Raw genomic sequence first — 20,830 nt, 5'->3', positions numbered from 1 at the left:
ACCTTCTTAAATACATACGTTGGGCACTTTGCTACCCCAAGACGTTGTATCTAAGAAGGAGACAATTTCCCGAGCTCCCGTATTCATAAATTGCATCCGTGTCATATGCATTCCTTCATGCATTCATCCATTCCACCCATGATAGATGTCGGAGTTTTGATTCGCACTAGATTTTATTTCACTTTAGTAAAACATGGGATCAAGTCAAAAGCCTTCGCTTAAAAAGAGGTTTTATCAAGTCAAAATCAAGAGCTTAGAGGTCACCAGTTTACGAGAGTTGGGGCAATTAATGGGTCAACTTCAACGGCAAGCCTTCCGCAAAGCCTATGGTAAGCATTTGGGACCTAGCTAGGGTAGAAGTCTCCATGGAACCAATTGCCTCCCTCGCCCAGTATTATGATCAGCCGTTGAGGTGCTTCATCTTTGGGGACTTCCAGCTATCACCAATGGTGGAAGAATTTGAAGAGATCCTAGGATGTCCTCTAGGGGGAAGGAAACCATACCTCTTCTCAGGGTTCTACCCCTCATTGGCCAGAATTTCTAAAAAAGTCCAAATCTCGGCGCAGGAATTAGACCGCCAAAGGCAAGTTGAAAATGGGGTGGTCGGAATACCGAGAAAATATTTGGAGGTAAAAGCAAGAATCTAGGCAGATAAAGGCGAGTGGACCCCATTCATAGATATTCTCACACTGTTGATTTTCGAGGGAGTCCTCTTTCCAAATGTGGATGGGTTGGTGGACCTAGCAGCGATCGACGTTTTTCTCGCCTATCATAACCACAAGGAAAGTCCGGTTGTCGCTATGCTAGCCGACCTATATGACACCTTCGACCGAAGATGTGAAGAAAGCAATGCAAGGATTGTTTGTTGTACTCCAGCTCTCTATGTGGGGCTGGTTTCACACCTTTTTCTCCAAGAAGGTAGGCCCGTCTATCCGCTACAAGGTTACCGCTCGTGCGTCGAAAAAGGAAAGGCGAATTGGGACCAACTCTTGGCTAGCATGGGGGGGCATCTGTTAATTGGTTCCCTCGCTAGAAGGAAGGAAGAATCAAGATTCTATCTTCATGCGAAGGATGTCCAAATGTTCCCTTGATGGGAACAAAGGGTTGTATTAATTATAATCCCGTTCTCACCATAAGACAGTTTGGCTACCCCATGAGAGGAGCGCCATTAGACGAAAGCATCACGCCTTTCATCGCACGGGGTTTTAGTGACCACAACGCGAGGGTACTCCAAGGAGTTCGCAAGGCATGGGATGCGGCGTGAAGAAAGGACAGAGAGCTTAGGGGAAGCAGTAATGGGATCATCGGCGGCTATCATAAGTGGCTGAGAGTCCGAACACAAGGATTGGATTGGCTCCCAAATCTAAAGACTGTGAGGGACGATGAGGTTAAAGCTTCGGAAGAAAGTGATGAGGTACAAGCCCTAAAGGCAGAGCTTGAAAGAGCCCGAGTAGTCGAAGAGAAGTTCAAGTCCATAGCCATCAAAGTCTGAAAAGAGTATGATGAACTAAGGGACGTCAATATGGCCACCGCTGATGCCTTGGAACGAGAAACCAAGAAGGCCCAAAAGGAAGAACACGTGCCAGCAAAGTTTTGAGGGGCTTTATAGGGCAGCAATAGTAAGCTCAAGCTCCGAAGAGGTGAAAGGAATCATCACGGGTCAAAGGCATGATCTTGAAGGACGAGCTAAAGGCTTACCTTAGGTCGAAAAGAAATTTGTCCCAACAGTTAAGCGAGACTGAAGGGAATATGTGGGCCGTCATCGATGAGTGCAAAGAGAAGCTAAATCTAGCGGCGACTCACGAGCAAAGGCTAGAGGATGAGTACGCCAAGATATCAGCAGAAAGCGAAGCAAGGGAGAGGGTAATTGATTCATGGCACCAAGAGGCAACAATGTGGACGGACCGATTTGCTCTTACTTTGAACAGGAGTCAAGAACTTCCCCGATTGCTAGCCAAGGCCAAAGCAATGGCGGACACCTACTCCGCCCCCAAGAAGATCCACGGACTTCTCAGCTATTGTCAACATATGATAGACTTAATGGACCATATGATTAGAAACCGCTAGGAAGTTTGTGTTGTCGCTCAGATCTTGACTAGTTATAACTTTTTGAATAAAATTAGTTTATCCCACGTTTTTACTCCAAAAATCAGTGCGAATCAAGTCACTCCCGCATTTTATCTCTAGCATGCATTGTATGTTGGTCTCGTCCTTTGTCACGGGAAGCCGGAAGGTCCATATCACCTTCTTAATTGTACACATGGGGCACTGCGCCCCCAAATGCGCAAGTAAGAAGAGATAATTTTCCGGGCTCTCGTGTCCGTAAAATGCATTCATATCATGCATCGCATAAGCATCTCTTCATAACATCATAATGGACATATCCTGCATTTGTCCGTTATCATATTCCAGCCTCACATTTTGCATGAGTCATGGCATCATCATGCATATGCGTTCAACAAACCTTTTGATCTGCAAAATTGCATACCATTTGTTTTCATGTTTGCTCATCCCTGCGTTTTCCTCTACAAAACAAAAACAAAAAAGGGGGAAGCGTGAGACTTCACACTACATTCTTAGTTTCATGTGTTAGGCACCACGAGCCAACCATGTTGGGATCATAAACCCGTTTCACTTAAAAACAAAATAATTGAACATGGTACCTAATGCATGGTTAACTAGGAAATGGTGTTTCTTCGGGCATCTCAATTTCATAATTACATTTTCCGTGCATAAGCTTAAAGTATGCCCGAGTCATTCATCCCTATGAGATGTTGTTGAAGTATTGGCGATCAGAATTGCCATTCCTTGGATTATAGGGTTGAACCAAGCTCATGCTTTTACAAAAAGGTTCATCAAGTCAAGTTGAAATATGGAAGTAACCGTCTTGCAAAATTGGGGCAAAAGATGAATCGAGTCACATCACTGCTTCATCTACTGCCAAACATATTTAGGATTATTGATGTCCTTGTTACTTCCAGTTTCACCTTGACAAAGATGTCATGGACCATGTTGAAAATCTAAATTGATTCAACCCCATACCTTGCGTAAAAATTCGCAATACTTCAATTGTACATCATTCGCATGCATCCATGCTTTTCATTGGTTGCATTGCTCGTTGCATTCTTTCCTTGAAAAATAAAATAAAATGAACTTAATCATTGTTATAAAAAAGAAAGGGACACGCTTTACGACGCCCTTACCGAACTCGTGCTAGAGCTAGAGTAATGGGTGAAGTAGAGGAGATACAAGAGAAGATGAAGGCCGACATGGAGGCCATTAAAGAGAAAATGGCCACAATGATGGAGGCCATGATGAGCGTGAAGAAGATAATGGAAGCCAATGCGGTTGCAATTGCCGCTACCAGCGTTGTTGCTAAGGTGAACCCGACGTCCCCATCCGGCCTCAAGCAAATGAATCATCCAACCTCAAATATGGTAGGCAAAGATTTAGGAAGTACGGGCGGCCCCCATGATGTGCAAATTCAAAACGAGCACGCCTTCCCGTCATATGGCTTGCCTCTCAACTATACGCCACCCAATGTGGCGTACACTCCCAATAAGAATGTCAATAACTCCACTCCTATACCCATTGAAAGCCAGCAACCCCAAACTGATCATGCACATGTCTCTTAAACCGTGGAAGAGACCCATGAAATTCCCTATCACAATCTAGCCGACTTCGAGCCTTGGCTCGGATATACCACTGAAGGGCAAGCAGTTGGTGGTATACCCCTACAAAACCCTTTGGAGGGCCCTCGGTATCACCCACAACTGCACCTCTTGCATTCCACAGCGGTTAAAAACCCTCATGACTATGGCAGGAATGGGAAAGTTGGATCATCTAGAGGAAAGGCTCAGGGCCATTGAAGGAGGTGAAGATTATGCCTTTGCTAACCTAGAAGAGTTGTTCCTAATACCCAAACATGGTCATTCCCAGGTTCAAGGTGCCGGACTTTGGCAAGTACAAGGGGACTACTCGCTCCAAGAACCATCTAAAGATGTACTGTCGGAAGATGGGGGCATACGCAAAAGATGAGAAACTGCTGATACATTTTTCCTGAGAAAGTCTTACTAGGACAACTGTCGCCTGGTATACTAACTTAGGAACCTTCTTGAGTCCATTCTTGGAAGGACCTAATGGTTGCCTTCATTAAGTAGTGTCAGTACAATTCTGATATGGCTCCGGATAGGATGCAACTACAAAATGTGTGCAAAAAGGGGGCACGAATCTTTCAAAGAATACGCCCAAAGATGGAGAGACTTGGCAACTCAAGTAGCACCCCGAAAAAACAGAGAAAGAGATTATCACAATGATAGTAGACACGTGACCGGTGTTCTACTATGAAAAAAATGGTGGGTTACACACCTTCAAGTTTTACAGATTTGGTCTTCGCCAGCAAAAAGATCGAAGTGGATCCGAAAAGAGGCAAATTTGATCATCCTACTAGGACGACTGAGAAAACTGGGGCAAATGAAGAGGGTGAGAAAGAGGGAGAAACCCATGCTGTGACTGCCATTCCTATACGGCCAAGTTTCCCACCAACCCAACAATGTCATTACTCAGCCAATAACAAACCTCCTCCTTACCCCACCACCCAGTTATCCACAAAGGCCATCCCTAAATCAACCACAAAGTCTGTCTACCGCACTTCCAATGACGAAGACCACCTTTAGCACAAACCAAAAAAAAAACACCAACAAAAAGGAATTTTGCAGCAAAAAGCCTGTAGGGTTCACCCCAAATTCCGTTGTCATATGCTAAACTTGATCCCATATCTACTTGATAATTCAATGGTTCATCAACCTCCATTTCTCCGAGAATACGACTCGAACGCAACGTGTGCTTGTCACGGAGAAGCCCCGGGGCGTTCCATTGAGCATTGTAGGGCTCTGAAGCGTAAGGTGCAAGGTCTAATTGATGCGGGCTGGCTGAAATTTGAGGAGAATTGCGTGTAAATCCTGACATTGACGAGAGATGCCACACATGGGGCAATTTTGAAAGCTGTTGTTAGGTGTCCCTAATGACTCATCAGGGTTTCCAAGTTTATGCCATTATTGTAAACCACAGCTACAATGTTAAATGAAATGGATAAAGTTGATATCTTTGTCCCTCATCCTCTCACAAACGCATGTTTGCTTATTCAACTTTCACCGGAATGTGGGTGTAAGCCATTCGTCTGTTTGCTCAAGCAACCTGCGCTCCTGAGTGTTGACTTCCAAGACCGTTCAATCAGAGATTACTCATCTTGCACGTTGGTGGGGGTGCCGTAAAACAACGAGCAAAGTTCAAAACAAATAAGTTTCAAAATAAAGAATAAGTTTCAAAATAAAAAAAATAAAAAGGCATTTGATTGACTGTGTTTTCAAGTAAAAATATAGACGTTCATGTGACCTCATTTTGTCTTTTTAGAGAGAAGTGAGTTATCAAGAATAGGATGTTGGACAAATGGCCTCAGTTACCTTAAGAAAAAGGGGGGTTGAATTAAGATGCAAAGACTATTCCCCAATTGAACTATCAATCTCTCTTTTCGGATTAACAATGCACACAGGGATAACCCTTCCCTTGTGTTCAGGAATCCTCTACAACAAGAGACCCACGGTCTCTTAATCCCTTTTCAGAAATAAGAAGAAGAGAAGAAGAGGTCTCTCGTAAAAGAGGTAGATTGTAAAATGAAGATCAATCAAAAATTCCTTATTGAATAAGCAAGTGGTTGACCAAGGAATCTTTTTGAGAGGATAAGACATTTCAGTTCAGAAAAACTCTTGATCTTTCGAGAGGATAAAACTGTTTGGGCAATGAAAACTCTCTTTAAAACATTTGAATGACCATTCATAAAACATTTGAATAGATATGTCTCTTGGAAATTATTTTCTGAAAATCCCCTCTGGTAATCAATTACAAGACTTATGTAATCGATTACAGGTTTTAAAAATTTGAATTAAAACATTTTCAAACTGCTAGTAATCGATTACCAGAGAGCAAATCTCAATTTGAAAGGATAGAATTCCTTGGTCAAACCTTTTGCTTCTTCAATTTGGAAACTTCTTCCTAAGATTCTAGAGATCAACTTGATCATATATCTTGATTTTCTTGGATTCTTGTCTTGAATAAAACTTGGAAGCACTTGATCCTTTGGCATCATCAAAACATCAAAACATCTTGCTTCTACATAGGAGTCATTTGACTTAATCCATCAACTAAAAAAAATCCTTCAACTATTTCTCGTCCTTGGAAAATTCTTTTTGCAAGAATCAACTGCTTCTTTCATTCTTCCTCACTACGAGGTCGTGAAAACAAGACAACACTTGGTACCTCTAAGCCCTACACTGGGGCAACGAAAGGCACCATGCAAAAACCTCAAGCGAACCTAGGGGCAGATTAGAAGTTCTCACCCAATAGGTTCCCTCCTACAAGGTCATGACGAAAGGCAACGATTGGTACCTCAAAGCCTTACACTGGGGCAATGAGGGGCACCGTGCATGAGCCTCAAGTGAACATAGGGGCCGATCAAAAGTTCACACCTGTCGATGTTTTTAAACAAGAAAAAAAAAGGGAGACAAGCCCTGGAATTTCAATAGATTGATTAATTATCAAACGACTCCATTCCCGTCACTCCAAAACGGTCAAGTGACTAAATCAAACAGAACATACACTCTGAGGGAGTTCCCAGAGAGATTTGCAAAAAGATAGGATAAGGTCGCATGAATTATCACCTCTTTCAAAAGGACAGTCAATCTATGTTTTCCAAAAAAAATCAAATCAAAATCAAAATCACAAAATAGGGAAAGAATGTCATGAACATTGTACAACTTTCCATTACATTGCATTGTTTCATATGAAGTCCGCATTTACCAAATTTCACGACAAAGGTTGCATGCATCTGCATCCCTAAAAATCAAGTTAACTGCATAGATTTCCTACATCTAATGTCCAAATCTTGTGGATTTGGGATGACCGGCCCTCTCGATGAGTCGATATCTTGCTTTCTCATAAGGGTGGACCCTTGGGTACTTGTACCTATCACTTTTAGAGGACTACACGTCCTTGCCAACAGAGGGTTGCACGCCCTCACCTTCAGAGGACTACATGTCCTCGCCTTGAGAGGGCTACACGCCCTCACCTTGGGTACTAGTTACCCTCACCGTTGAGAGGACTACACGTCCTCGCCTTGAGAGGACTACACGTCCTCACCATCAGAGGGCTGCACGCCCTCACCTCCAGAGGACTACATGTCCTCGCCTTGAGAGGGCTACACGCCCTCACCTTGGGTACTAGTTACCCTAACCGTTGAGAGGACTACACGTCCTCGCCTTGAGAGGACTACACGTCCTCACCATCAGAGGGCTGCACGCCCTCACCTCCAGAGGACTACATGTCCTCGCCTTGAGAGGGCTACACGCCCTCACCTTGGGTACTAGTTACCCTCACCGTTGAGAGGACTACACGTCCTCGACTTGAGAGGACTACACGTCCTCACCATCAGAGGGCTGCACGCCCTCACCTCCAGAGGACTACATGTCCTCGCCTTGAGAGGGCTACACGCCCTCACATTGGTACTATTACCCTCACCGTCAGAGGACTACACGTCCTCGCCTTGAGAGGACTACACGTCCTCACCATCAGAGGGCTGCACGCCCTCACCTCCAGAGGACTACATGTCCTCGCCTTGAGAGGGCTACACGCCCTCACCTTGGGTACTAGTTACCCTCACCGTTGAGAGGACTACACGTCCTCGCCTTTAGAGGACTACACATCCTCGCCAACAGAGGGCTGCACGCCCTCACCTTCAGAGGACCACATATCCTCGCCTTGAGAGGGCTACACGCCCTCACCTTGGGTACTAGTTACCCTCACCGTTGAGAGGACTACACGTCCTCGCCTTGAGAGGACTACACGTCCTCACCATCAGAGGGCTGCACGCCCTCACCTCCAGAGGACTACATGTCCTCGCCTTGAGAGGGCTACACGCCCTCACCTTGGGTACTAGTTACCCTCACCGTTGAGAGGACTACACGTCCTCGCCTTGAGAGGACTACACGTCCTCACCATCAGCGGGCTGCACGCCCTCACCTCCAGAGGACTACATGTCCTCGCCTTGAGAGGGCTACACGCCCTCATCTTGGGTACTAGTTACCCTCACCGTTGAGAGGACTAAACGTCCTCGCCTTGAGAGGACTACACGTCCTCACCATCAGAGGGCTGCACGCCCTCACCTTCAGAGGACTACATGTCCTCGCCTTGAGAGGGTTACCCTTCACCGTCAGAAGACTACACGTCCTGCCTTGAGAGGACTTACAACGTCCTCGCCTTGAGAGGACTACAGTCCTCACCATCAGAGGCTGCACGCCCTTACTCCAGAGGACTACATGTCCTCGCCTTGAGAGGGCTACACGCCCTCACTTTGGGTACTAGTTACCCTCACCGTCAGAGGACTACACGTCCTCGCCTTGAGAGGACTACACGTCCTCACCACCAGAGGGCTGCACGCCCTCACCTCCAGAGGACTATAAGTCCTCGCCTTGAGAGGGCTACACGCCCTCACCTTGGGTACTAGTTACCTTCACCTTCAGAGGACTACACGTCCTCGCCTTCAAAGGGTCATGTACCTTCAACTTCAGAGGACTACACGTCCTCGCCGTCAAAGGGTCATGTGCCTTCACCTTTGTAGGGCTACACGCCCTCACCTTTAGAGGACTACACGTCCTCACCTTTAGAGGACTACACGTCCTCGCCATCAGAGGACTACATGTTCCCCATTTTCAAAGGGGGGCATGCCCTCACCTTTAGAGGATTGCACGTCCTTGCCATCATAGGACTACACTCCCTCGCCTTCGAAAGGCGACACGTCCTGAACTTCAGAGGGCTACACGCCCTCGCCTTTAGAGGACTACGCGTCCTCACTTTCAGTGGGCTCCATATCCACACCTTAAGATAATTTAAGGTCCTCTGTCCTTAAATGCTTAACCGAGACTTGCACTCCCGGTTAAGGGACCAGTAGTTTCCTTTTAACGGTTCCTGGGCCACCCCCTGATATTGGAGGAGGGTCAACTGTGCGAGCACAACCAGAGAGGGAGGCTATCACACAGCTACTATGCATACTGGGGCAAGATTTCACCCGTGCCGCTGCAAAGAGAAGAGTGCGGACCATGCGCACCAACATGACCACTCTTACACAGATATAGATGACATTGCTACTTAGCAACATTCTGCCCAGCGACCGCAATGCCAATCTCCCCCTGCGGAAGTATCAGTTGGTCTGTGCCGTCCCGACATGGGTAAGTATGCATATGGTTCAACTGATTTCTGATACCATTTATTTGTTTGCAGGGATCGCACCCACAAAGACACCCAGTGAACCTGAAGAAGTCCAACAGGGCCCTGGGGTTTCCAGCTCTGGTTACGGGCCTCTATCAATCCTACGGGGTGCCCGTACCCCCCCGGCAAGGTCACGTCATCATAGGTAAGTATGCACATCGCTCAACTGATTTCTGATTTCATCTATTGTTTGCAGGGATCGCGACTGCAAGACACCTAGTGGACCCAAAGAAGTCCAACAGGGTCTTGGAATTGTCAAGCTCTAATTACGGGTCTCTGTCAGTTCTACGGAGTACCTGTCACCTCCAGCAAGGGCATCAGGCCCCCTACTAATCGAGCTTTCATCAAGAAGTACTGCGCCCCAGACAGGCGCAGGGCGAAACACCACAGCAGCATTGGGATGGTCGGCAGCGGGAAACAGACGCACCGCCATCACCTCTAGAGTTCACCTCTGCTCATCCACAAAAAGGTTTGAGTATTGCCTACACAACATGGCCGACCAATAGGCGACCAAGTCCAAAGCCAAATGTAAGAAAAGTACTAGGTCAGTGACCGACAAGTCATAAGGCGTCCAGCTAAAGACGTTAAAGAAGCGCTACTAGGAGGCAACCTAGTACCTTTTGAATCTATGCTTGTTATTTGATCACTTTTTATAGTAGGATGCACCTAGTTGCTCATGATCCTGGGGATTTAAATAAAACAAGCGCAAGCTCGGAAGGTAGTCATACCTCACAAAATATATATATGTATGTTTAGGTAGTGAAAATACCTTAGATATGCATGTATGTAAACAAAAAAAAACACTTTACAAAATATATATGTATGTTTAGGTAGAAAGATACCTTAGATATGCATGTATGTAAACAAAAAAATACTTCACAAAATATATATATGTATGTTTAGGTAGAGAGATACCTTAGATGTGCGTGTATGTAAACAAAAAAATACCTCACAAAACATATATATGTATGTTTAGGTAGCAAGATACCTTGGATATGCGTGTATATAGCAAAAATACCTCACAAAAATATACACATGTTTAGGTAGCAAAATACCTCATGAAAAAAAAAACAAAAAAACAAACAAGAAAAAGAAATAAACAAATGATAAAAAAGGAAAAGAAAAATAAGTTGTCAAGCTGAAAAACCAACATGCTTTTGAAAAGAGATGACTTCCAACTTTTCTTTGGAAAAATTCACTGATCATAACTAGTTTTTGAAAAAATGTGTATACACCTGAAGGGTGAATGCTGTGAAGATTTTCCCAGACGCCCAAAATGGACTCGGATGAATGCACAAATTGATAAAAGAACATATTTTGGAAACGTTGGGTTGACTAAAATAGAGGAAATGAATCCTGAGCCCTAGCATCACATGACCATAAAAATTTGACATTTGAGTGTCCGCATAGGTGCATGCATAACCAGTTTTGCATAAAATTTCCAAATCATCATTTTTGCATTTGTGTCATGGAAATAATGTGGGGCATCCCTTTTTATCCTTGAACCAAACCAAGCCCTGACATGTATCATGTCTAGCCATTCTACGAGCTTTGAGCCAAAATCCCGACTCACCATAAACCTTGACCCAGGGTGAGAATGTCAATCCTTACCCTCGGAAGCAAAAAAGAATAGAAGGGAAATTTCCAATCAAAGAAAAAGAGAAGGAAAATTTCCAATGAAAGCGAAAAAAAAAGAAGAAGAAGAAGAAGAGAAAAGAAGGAAAATTCCCCAATCAAAGAGTGGGAGAAAGCAAAAAGAAAAGAAAGGAAATTCCAAATCAAAGAATGGGAGAAAGTAAAAAAGGAAGAAGAAGAAGGAAAGAAAGCTCCTGATCAGGGATCGAAGGAAAAACAGAAGAAATGTGTAGAGAGGTCTTTGGACCGGACAATATCTGAACAATACAGAATTGTCACCAAATGAACAAAAAAAGGAAAGGAAACCACGACCTAAAATGGTCTTCTCCCTTTGATTACCAACCAATATCCCGTGCGCTAGCGACTTTTTTTTCTCGCCCCGCACTAAATAAAAAAAACAGAAAAAGAAAAAGCCAGAAAAATCAAAAGCCAAAAACACACAAAAGCCGAAAAAAAAACCCACCAAAAGAACCCATTCCCAAGGGAAGTCCTATTGATCCATGATCACGCATGTAATTTTTGATTTGATAGGAAATAATTTGCAAAGTCAAGTCATGACATATCTATGGTTCGGAATTAGGATGAAACACTTACCTGTGCGAGATTGATACACTTTGAGTGGATTTCTTCTATTTTTGTCGAACCCAGTGTTTCCTCTAAATGGTCATTTAGAAACGAAATGCTAACATCCAAAATCTCATTTATGGTTATGGGGGATCCCATCAGCAGACTCTCCTTCCCTGGTAGACGCATTGTTTGTCACTCAAAAAAGCATATGCTGCTCTAAACAGTTGGAATATTTGTCTCTTTGCTAAAGCTTGTTTGCATTTTAGTGGAGAAAACACCGAGACTTTTTCAAGTCTCACAAGTTATCCAGAACTACGTAGGTCTGAGTTCCTCATTGGAGGATACGTAGGAGCAAAAGCCTCGCTTTTGTCGACCGCGCCGCTTTCTGTTACCATGACCCAAGAGCTGGTAGCCCGCGGAGACACCTTACGGTTATCCGCACCTCGTCATTTAGTGACCCCAAGTGTGATTGATGAGCAGAGGCCAATGTGGTCATCTGCGCCTTTTCCGGAGATGTCAGCATTTTCCGATGGAGACTTTTCAAGTCTCACAAGTTATCCAGAACTACGTAGGTCTGAGTTCCTCATTGGAGGATACGTAGGAGCAAGAGCCTTGCTTTTGTCGGCCGCCCCATAATCTTTGTCATACTGACCCTGAGGTCATGTGACGTGCACCCTTGTATCATCCAGAGGCGGCGGGCCCGATGATACGCGGAGATACCTTACGGTTATCCGCACCCTTTTGTCATCCAGAGGCGGCGGGCCCGATGACAAGCAGAGACCAAGTTTGGTCATTCTGCACCCTTGTATCATCCAGAGGCGGCGGGCCCGATGATACGCGGAGATACCTTACGGTTATCCGCACCCTTTTGTCATCCAGAGGCGGCGGGCCCGATGACAAGCAGAGACCAAGTTTGGTCATTCTGCACCCTTGTGTCATCCAGAGGCGGCGGGCCCGATGACAAGCAGAGACCAAGTTTGGTCATTCTGCACCCTTTTATCATCCAGAGGCGGCGGGCCCGATGACAAGCAGAGACCAAATTTGGTCATTCTGCACCCTTGTATCATCCAGAGGCGGCGGGCCCGATGATACGCGGAAATACCCGAGTGGTCATCCGTATAAACATTCTTTTGCTATCTGTAAGACAGAACGCTTGATAGCATGCAGAGGCTGACATAGTCTTCTGCACCTTTTGTTCCTCCGGGAACAACAAGTCATTTACATGTGGAAATTTCATGGTCACCCGCGACTCTCGTCAACCGAGAGGAGCGAAATTAGTGTCATACACTAATCTTCGTCCGGGGACCTTTGCTTGATGACATGCGACCTTTCTTTGGTCCTTGTGAGGTGCTTGGCACCCATCATTAGGCAATTTGTGAAATTCCGGGAACGACAAGTCATGGTCACCCGCGGCTCTCGTCAACCGAGAGGAGCGAAATTAGCGTCATACACTAATTTTCGTCCGGGGACCTTTGCTTGATGACATGCGACCTTTCTTTGGTCCTTGTGAGGTGCTTGGCACCCATCATTAGGCAATTTGTGGAAATCCGGGAACAACAAGTCATTTTGCATGTGGAGATTTTATGGTCACCCGCGACTCTCGTCGAATCGAGAGGGACGAAATTAGTGTCTTATCTTTACTTTCCTTTTATCTCCAATAAAAGACAAGTAAAGAGGGGCAACTGTCATACCCTAATTTCGTCCGGGGACTTTTGCTTGATGACATGCGACCTTTCTTTGGTCCTTGTGAGGTGCTTGGTACCCATCATTAGGCAATTTGTGAAATTCCAGGACATGCCGAAAAACCAAAAAAATATTGATGCACAATCCGTAAGTTTCCGTGACACGCCGGAAATCAAATGGAAGCATCGTTGCATAATTAAGTGAGGTTCCGTAACATTCCGTAAGTCAAAAAGGGGATGATTATGTAATCCGCAAGGTTCCGTAACATTACGGAAAGAAAACAAGTATCGTTACGAAATTCGTAAGTTTCCGTAACTTTACGAAAAAAGAATCACCAAAAAAAGCAGAGGGGGTGTACTTAGTAAAAATGGGGGTGCAAATAGCACCCAGGCCCACTTGGGCCCTCCAGAATATTCCTCCAGAAGGCTGTTGCTTCTGGAGGAAGCAACCTGGCTCGCCTGGGCGAGCTGGGCGGCAACCACCTCCCCTATTTTGCTATAAATAGGGGAGGAAGTGAAGAAGGAAGGGGTTCAGCCCCTTAGGCACTTCTCTCTCTTTCGAATTTGCTTGGAAAAATTGTTTCCGTGAAGAAAATCTAAGCCGAGGCGCTTCCGAAATGTTTCCGTAACGTTTTCCGTGAGGAATCTCGCAAAGGTTTCAACCGTTCTTCGACGTTCTTCATTCGTTCTTCATCGTTCTTCGATCTTCAACGGGTAAGTACCTCGAACCAAGCTTTTCGATTCATTCTATGTACCCGTAGTGGTCCACATTGTGTTTCGTGCATTTTTATTCTCATTTTGTTTACTTTTTATACCCCCTCTTGACGTGCTTAAGCCATTTTACTTAAGTCATTTCTCGCTTAACTTAAAAATAAAATAAATTTCCACCGAACGTTTGAATTGTATTATCCGTTAACTTCGGTTAAAATAAATTCCGACCGTTCGGTCGTGCCGTAACCACGTTGGAAATCAAAAAGAGGTAAAAAATAATATAATAATCAAAAAAACATCTTTTAGCAAAATAAAGCGGAAAATCAATCGGACGTTTTCTCTTTGGGATTTCTCATTCTTAATCGAATTGATTAAAAACTAAAGTGAAACTAAGGCTAAAATCAACTCGCCTAGTCAAGCTCGTCTATAAAAAATAGGCTTTTGAAGTTTGTCATTTCAATTTCTCACTAAGTAAAATGGATCGTTTTTAAGGTCCAAACGCCTTAAAAAGATCACCACTTAAGTAAAAAAGAATCATTTGATAAGAAAGAACTACGTAGGTCTGAGTTCCTCATTGAGGATACGTAGGAGCAAAAGCCCCGCTTTTGTCGACCACCCCAAGAGATCGTTAATGGTCCAATGCCTTAACGTTTCTCTCCTTTCAAAAACAAGAGATCGTTAATGGTCCAACGCCTTAACGTTTCTCTCCTTTCAAAATCAAAAGATCATTTAATGGTCCAAACACCTCAAATGACCTTTTTGTTCAAATCAAAATATATCTTGCAAAAAGATAAAAAACAACTTAACCAAACACTTTGTTCCGAAAGAACTACGTAGGTCTGATTTTCTCATCTCAAATTGAGGAATACGTAGGAGCAAAGGGAAACACCCTTGTCGACCACAAAAAGAGAAAAATATCAAAAGGGTATAAAGGATATAAAGACATAAAAAGGGAACATAAAAATCAAAGTCACGTTTGCACATTCGATTAAAGGCTGCCGTCCCTTGGGACGGACGTGCGGGGTGCTAATACCTTCCCCGTGCGTAAATACAACTCCCGAACCTTTCACTTAAAAGTTCGTAGATCGCGTCTTTTCCGGTTTTTCCGACGTTTTCCTCAAATAAACGTTGGTGGCGACTCCGCGCGTATTCCTTTCGTGGAACTCGCATCCTGCGAGTCTCGCGTCGCCCTCCCGCCGAAGGGTAGGTTGCGACACCAACAAAACTAACAAAATTAACAAATTTAACACAACTAACAAAATTAACAAAGCTAACAAAACTAGCAAAACCAAAGAACACTCCCCCCATACTTAAACAACACATTGTCCTCAATGTAGCACAAGTAAAAGATTAAAAGCAATTAAACCATCAAATAGAATCGGAAAAATGTAATAAAAGTAAAGAAGGAGATAGGAAAAGAAAAACTCCCTAAGTCATGGTGGAGGAAGAGTAGGGTGGAGTAAGGAAGTCTCTTCCACCACTATGTCCACTAAAGAAGGGTTTGTGAGGAATGGCTTAAGTCGGTGTCCATTGACCTTGAAGCTCTTGTTTGTGGAGTCGCTTTTGATCTCAACTGTACCATAAGGAAAAAACATTAGTAACAACAAAAGGACCAATCCACTTAGACCTCAACTTACCACTCATGAGTCCAAGCTTAGAATTATACAATAACACTTTTTGCCCAACCATGAAGTCCTTCTTAATTATCATGCTATCATGGAACTTCTTAGTCTTTTCTTTGTAGAACTTGGCATTCTCATACACTTCTAGGCAGATCTCATCTAACTCACTCAGTTGCAACTTTCTTTCCTCACCAGCTTGATCCATAGAGAAGTTGCAGGTCTTCACTACCCAGTATGCTTTGTGCTCAATCTCAATTGGAAGATGACATGCCTTTCCAAAGACAACTCGATAAGGAGACATTCCTATGGGTGCTTTGTAGGCAGTCCTATGTGCCCAAAGAGCATCATCAAGCCTGGTACTCCAATCTTTCCTGCTTGGCTGCACAATCTTCTCTAAAATTCTCTTGATCTCCCTGTTAGAAATTTATGCCTGTCCATTGGTTTGGGGGTGGTATGGTGTGGATACCCTGTGTACAACCCCGTACTTTTAAAGCAAGGCATGCATTGATTTGTTGCAAAAATGGGTTCCTTGATCACTAACGATTGCCTTAGGTACTCCAAACCTACAAACAGATTAGATCTGACAAAATCTGCAACAACCTTAGCATCATTAGTTCTAGTGGGCTTGGCTTCCACCCATTTTGAAACATAATCAACTACAAGGAGAATGTAAACATAACCAAAAGAGACAGGAAAAGGGCCCATGAAATCTATGCCCCAGACATCAAACACCTCACATAATAGCATGGGTTGCTGAGGCATTTGTTGTCGCCATGTAAATGCACTTCCTGCTCTCTGACACTGCTCACAAGTGCTACAAATCTTCCACGCATCTTTAAAGATGGTGGGCCAATAAAAGCCACAGTCAAGCACTTTGCGAGCTGTCCTTTGAACACCCAGATGACCTCCCGGTGCGGAAGAATGACAAAACTGCAGGACTGAGTCAGTCTCATGATCTGGAATGCATCGTCTAATGACCTGATCACTGCACAATTTCCACAAGTAGGGGTCATCCCAAATAAAATTTTTAGCATCACTTTTAATTTTATCTTTTTGAGCCTTACATGCTAAGGGAGGAAAAATAGAGGCAACTAAATAATTGACAATGTTAGCAAACCAGGGAGTAGAAAGAGAATCAGAAATACTATACAATATATACAAATGATCATCCGGGAAATCATCCTGAATGGGTGAATCCTCATCAGACACACGTTCGATCCGACTCAAATGATCAACAACTAAATTTTGTGCTTCGTTCCTATCACGGATCTCCAAGTCAAACTCTAGGAGCCAGAGCATCCATCGGATCAATCTAGGCTTTGAATCAGCCTTCTTCAACAAGTACTTTAAAGCTACATGGTCAGTATAAACAATAATGCGAGTACCAAGCAAATAAGAACGAATTTTTTCAAGAGCAAAAACTATGGCTAATAGCTCTTTCTCAGTAGTAGTATAATTCGCTTGGGCAGCATCTAAAGTCCTAGAAGCATAATATATCACCCTAGGCAATTTATCAATTTTCTGAGCAAGGACAGCCCCCAATGCATAATTTGATGCATCACACATAAGCTCAAAAAGGGGTGTCCAGTCGGGTGCTTGGATGATGGGGGTGGTAGTCAGTGCTCTTTTGAGGCAATCAAAAGCCTCTTTGCATTTATCATTAAAGTCAAACTCCACCTCCTTTTGCAACAAGTTGGATAGTGGAAGGGCTACTTTGCTAAAATCTCTTATAAAGCGCTTGTAGAATCCTGCATGACCAAGAAAAGATCGCACCTCTCGCACGCAAGAGGGGTAAGGCAATTGTGAAATAACAGAAATTTTTGCAGGATCTACTTCAATGCCCTTATTGGAAATAATGTGGCCTAAAACTATACCTTGCTCAACCATAAAATGACATTTTTCAAAATTTAGAACAAGGTTAGTTTCAATGCATCTATTCAAAACCTTTTCCAGACTATCCAAACAAATATCAAAAGAGGATCCATATACAGTGAAATCATCCATAAACACCTCTATGCAATTTTTTAAAAAATCACTAAAATACTAATCATGCACCGCTGGAAGGTACCAGGGGCATTGCACAGGCCGAAAGGCATCCTCCTATAGGCAAAAGTGCCGAAGGGGCAAGTGAATGTGGTCTTTTCCTGATCCCCAGGAGCAATAGTGATTTGCATATAACCAGAAAAACCATCAAGGAAATAGTAGTGAGATTTACCTGCCAGGCGTTCAAGCATTTGGTCAATGAATGGCAGTGGAAAATGGTCCTTTTTGGTAACCTGGTTCAACCTCCTATAGTCAATGCAGACTCTCCAACTGTTCTGCACCCGAGTAGGAATCAACTCCTCCTTCACATTTTTTATCACGGTGAGGCCGGTTTTCTTCGGGACTACCTGGACGGGACTCACCCATTGGCTGTCGAAGATAGGATAAATGATTCCATCTTGCAAAAGCTTGGTTACCTCCTTCTTCACTACATCAAGAATCATCGGGTTGAGTCTTCTCTGTGGCTGTCTTACTGGTTTAGCCCCATCCTCTAAATTTATCCGATGCATACATGTGGAGGGGCTAATACCAGGAATGTCCCCCAGGGTCCAGCCTATAGCCTTCTTATGCTTCTTGAGAACTGCTAACAGCTTCTCCTCTTGCTCATCAGCAAGGGAGGCAGATATAATTACTGGAAAACTTTTGCTATCATCCAAGTAAGCATATTTTAAATTTGATGGCAGAGGCTTCAATTCTGGTGTGGGAGGCTGGATAATGGTAGAAAGAGATGGTTTCTCAGCCTGTACCTCATAAAGAAAGTCAGAGGTATGTGTACTTCCTGAAACATGGTTAGTTCTATCTGACTCTACAAAATCAATCTCAAGAGGTAAAAAATCACCAGACATATAATCAATATAAATTTCAGATTCACTCTCAACATCAAATTCAGACATATGATCAAGTACAAATTCAGATTCAATGCATGAAGAGTGACAGGCATGCAGAATAGAATGAAGATCAGTCATGTATTCATCAACAATATGGTCAATTATTTCAACATGAAATATAGAAAGATCTTCTGATGGGTGTTTCATAGCATCAAGAATATTAAAATGAATATTTTTATCACCAAACTCCATAGATAGTGTGCCTACATATACATCTATCTTAGTTCTAGCAGTTTTCATAAAAGGTCTGCCTAGAATGATGGGAACTGATCCTTTAGAAAATCCCTCCTCCATATTCATAATATAAAAATCAACAGGGAAAATCAGTTCACCAACTCTAACTAAGACATCCTCTATGAAACCAGCAGGATAGGCAACACTTCTATTAGCTAAATGAATTACCACATCAGTTGACTGCAAAGGACCTAGAGGTAGAGAATTAAAAATAGACAGAGGCATAACACTAACAGAAGCTCCTAAATCTAGCATGGCATTGTCAAACTTATTGTTCCCTATAATACAAGGTATACTGAATGTACCTGGATCTTTACATTTTTCAGGGATTTGGGGAACAGATTTACCAATCAATGCGAAGACATTTCTGCCCATACTAATTCTTTCACTTCCTTTAAGCTTTCGCTTATTAGTGCACAGCTCCTTCAAGAATTTAGCATATCTTGGAATTTGCTTTATTGCATCCAGCAGAGGTATGCTTACCTCTACTTTTCTAAATGTTTCCAAGATCTCCTTCTCTGCCTCTTCCATTTATTTGTTGGAAATTGCTCTTGGAGGGAATGGAAGAGGGATATGCTGCTTCTGTAAATCAGAATTACCAGTCGAAGATTCACCTACACAGAAATTGTTAGGTAACTTACTCTTTAAATTTTTGTCATCATCTTTTTTTGGAGTAGAGTGAAGTTGGGCAGGTTCATTTGCGGATGAGGAAGATGTTGCTGGTTGAGGTCCTTGACATTGCTTTCCCGACCTCAATGCAATGGCACTCACATTTTTGGGATTCTGGACAGATTGAGAAGGTAATCTGTCAGAATTCTAGGACTGTTGTTGATTTAATTGTGTAGCCAATTGTCCCATCTGATTAGTTAAGCTCTGAATGGAGGCTCTGGTCTCTTGTTGAAACTGCATGTTTTGCATAGTCATTTGCCTCACAAGTTCTTCAAGGGAAGGTTGCGGAGGAGCCTCAACTGTTTGTTGTTTCTAGGGTTGTTGCTGTTGTTGTTGTTGCTGCTGGATTGGTGGAGGAACGTATGGTCTGCTTGGGCCAGCAGCATTCTGAAAATAAGGCTGTTGTTGTTGCTGTTGTGAAGGACTCGACCATCTAAGGTTGGGATGATTCCTCCACCCGGGATTGTACCTGTTACTAGAGAGGTCATAATTGTTCTGTTGTGGCTGATTTTGCTGCTGAGGTTGAGGAGGTCTATTGTAGATGTTTGCAGCATAAGCTTCAGGCTGTTCAATTGCTGCACAGAAGGGAAAAGGTCTGTGTGGTGGTCGGCAAAGGAGCATAAACCACAGAGTCTTGTGACAAGTACAGACTTCTGATTCAAGGCCAGCTGGGTTACCAGGTTAACCAAGGCATCTAGTTTACCCTCTAGCTTCTTAGTTTCAGCTTATGAAGATGAATTCGTGGCTACTTCATGCACTCCTCTAATGACAATAGCATCATTTCTGGCACTAAACTGTTAGGAGTTGGAAGCCATCTTCTCAATTAAATTCCTAGCCTCAGCAGGGGTCATACCACCAAGAGCTCCACCACTAGCAGCATCAATCATACTCCTCTCCATGTTGCTAAGTCCCTCATAGAAATATTGAAGAAGTTGCTCAGAAATCTGGTGGTGAGGGCAGCTTGCACACAATTTCTTGAATCTTTCCCAGTACTTATACAAGCTTTCTCCACCAAGTTGCATGATGCCTGAAATGTCTTTTCTGATGGCAGTGGTCCTAGATGCAGGGAAGAATTTCTCCAAGAACACCCTCTTAAGGTCATCCCAACTGAAAATAGACCTGGGAGCAAGGTAGTATAGCCAATCTTTTGCCACTCCCTCCAGAGAATAAGGAAAAGCCTTTAGAAAGATATGATCTTCTTGGACATCAGGGGGCTTCATGGTGAAACAAACAATATGGAACTCCTTAAGATGCTTATAAGGATCTTCACTTGCAAGACCATGAAACTTGGGCAGCAAACGTATTAGTCCAGTCTTGAGAACATATGGAACACCCTCATCAGGATATTGAATGCACAAGCTTTCATAAGTGAAATCAGGTGCAGCCATCTCCCTAAGAGTCCTCTCATGAGGTGGAGGTTGAGCCATGTTCTCAATATAAAAATTAGTAGTGGAATGCTCAA

At 43.6% G+C, this 20,830-nt stretch overlaps 1 non-coding gene and 1 pseudogene across 1 annotated transcript; both read left to right on the top strand.

Moving 5' to 3' along the window:
* LOC100778614 (probable WRKY transcription factor 33) overlaps window positions 1–20,830 on the top strand; it is a 32,310-nt pseudogene that overhangs the window by 9,192 nt on the left and 2,288 nt on the right.
* LOC112999994 (small nucleolar RNA R71) lies at window positions 20,311–20,417 on the top strand. Its single transcript, XR_003265267.1, has one exon. It is a non-coding gene; the product is annotated as a small nucleolar RNA R71 (small nucleolar RNA).

The sequence above is a fragment of the Glycine max genome, chromosome 17 (assembly GCF_000004515.6).
Source record: "Glycine max cultivar Williams 82 chromosome 17, Glycine_max_v4.0, whole genome shotgun sequence".
Taxonomy (NCBI): domain Eukaryota; kingdom Viridiplantae; phylum Streptophyta; class Magnoliopsida; order Fabales; family Fabaceae; genus Glycine; species Glycine max.
This window is presented reverse-complemented; position numbering and strand designations above follow the sequence as displayed.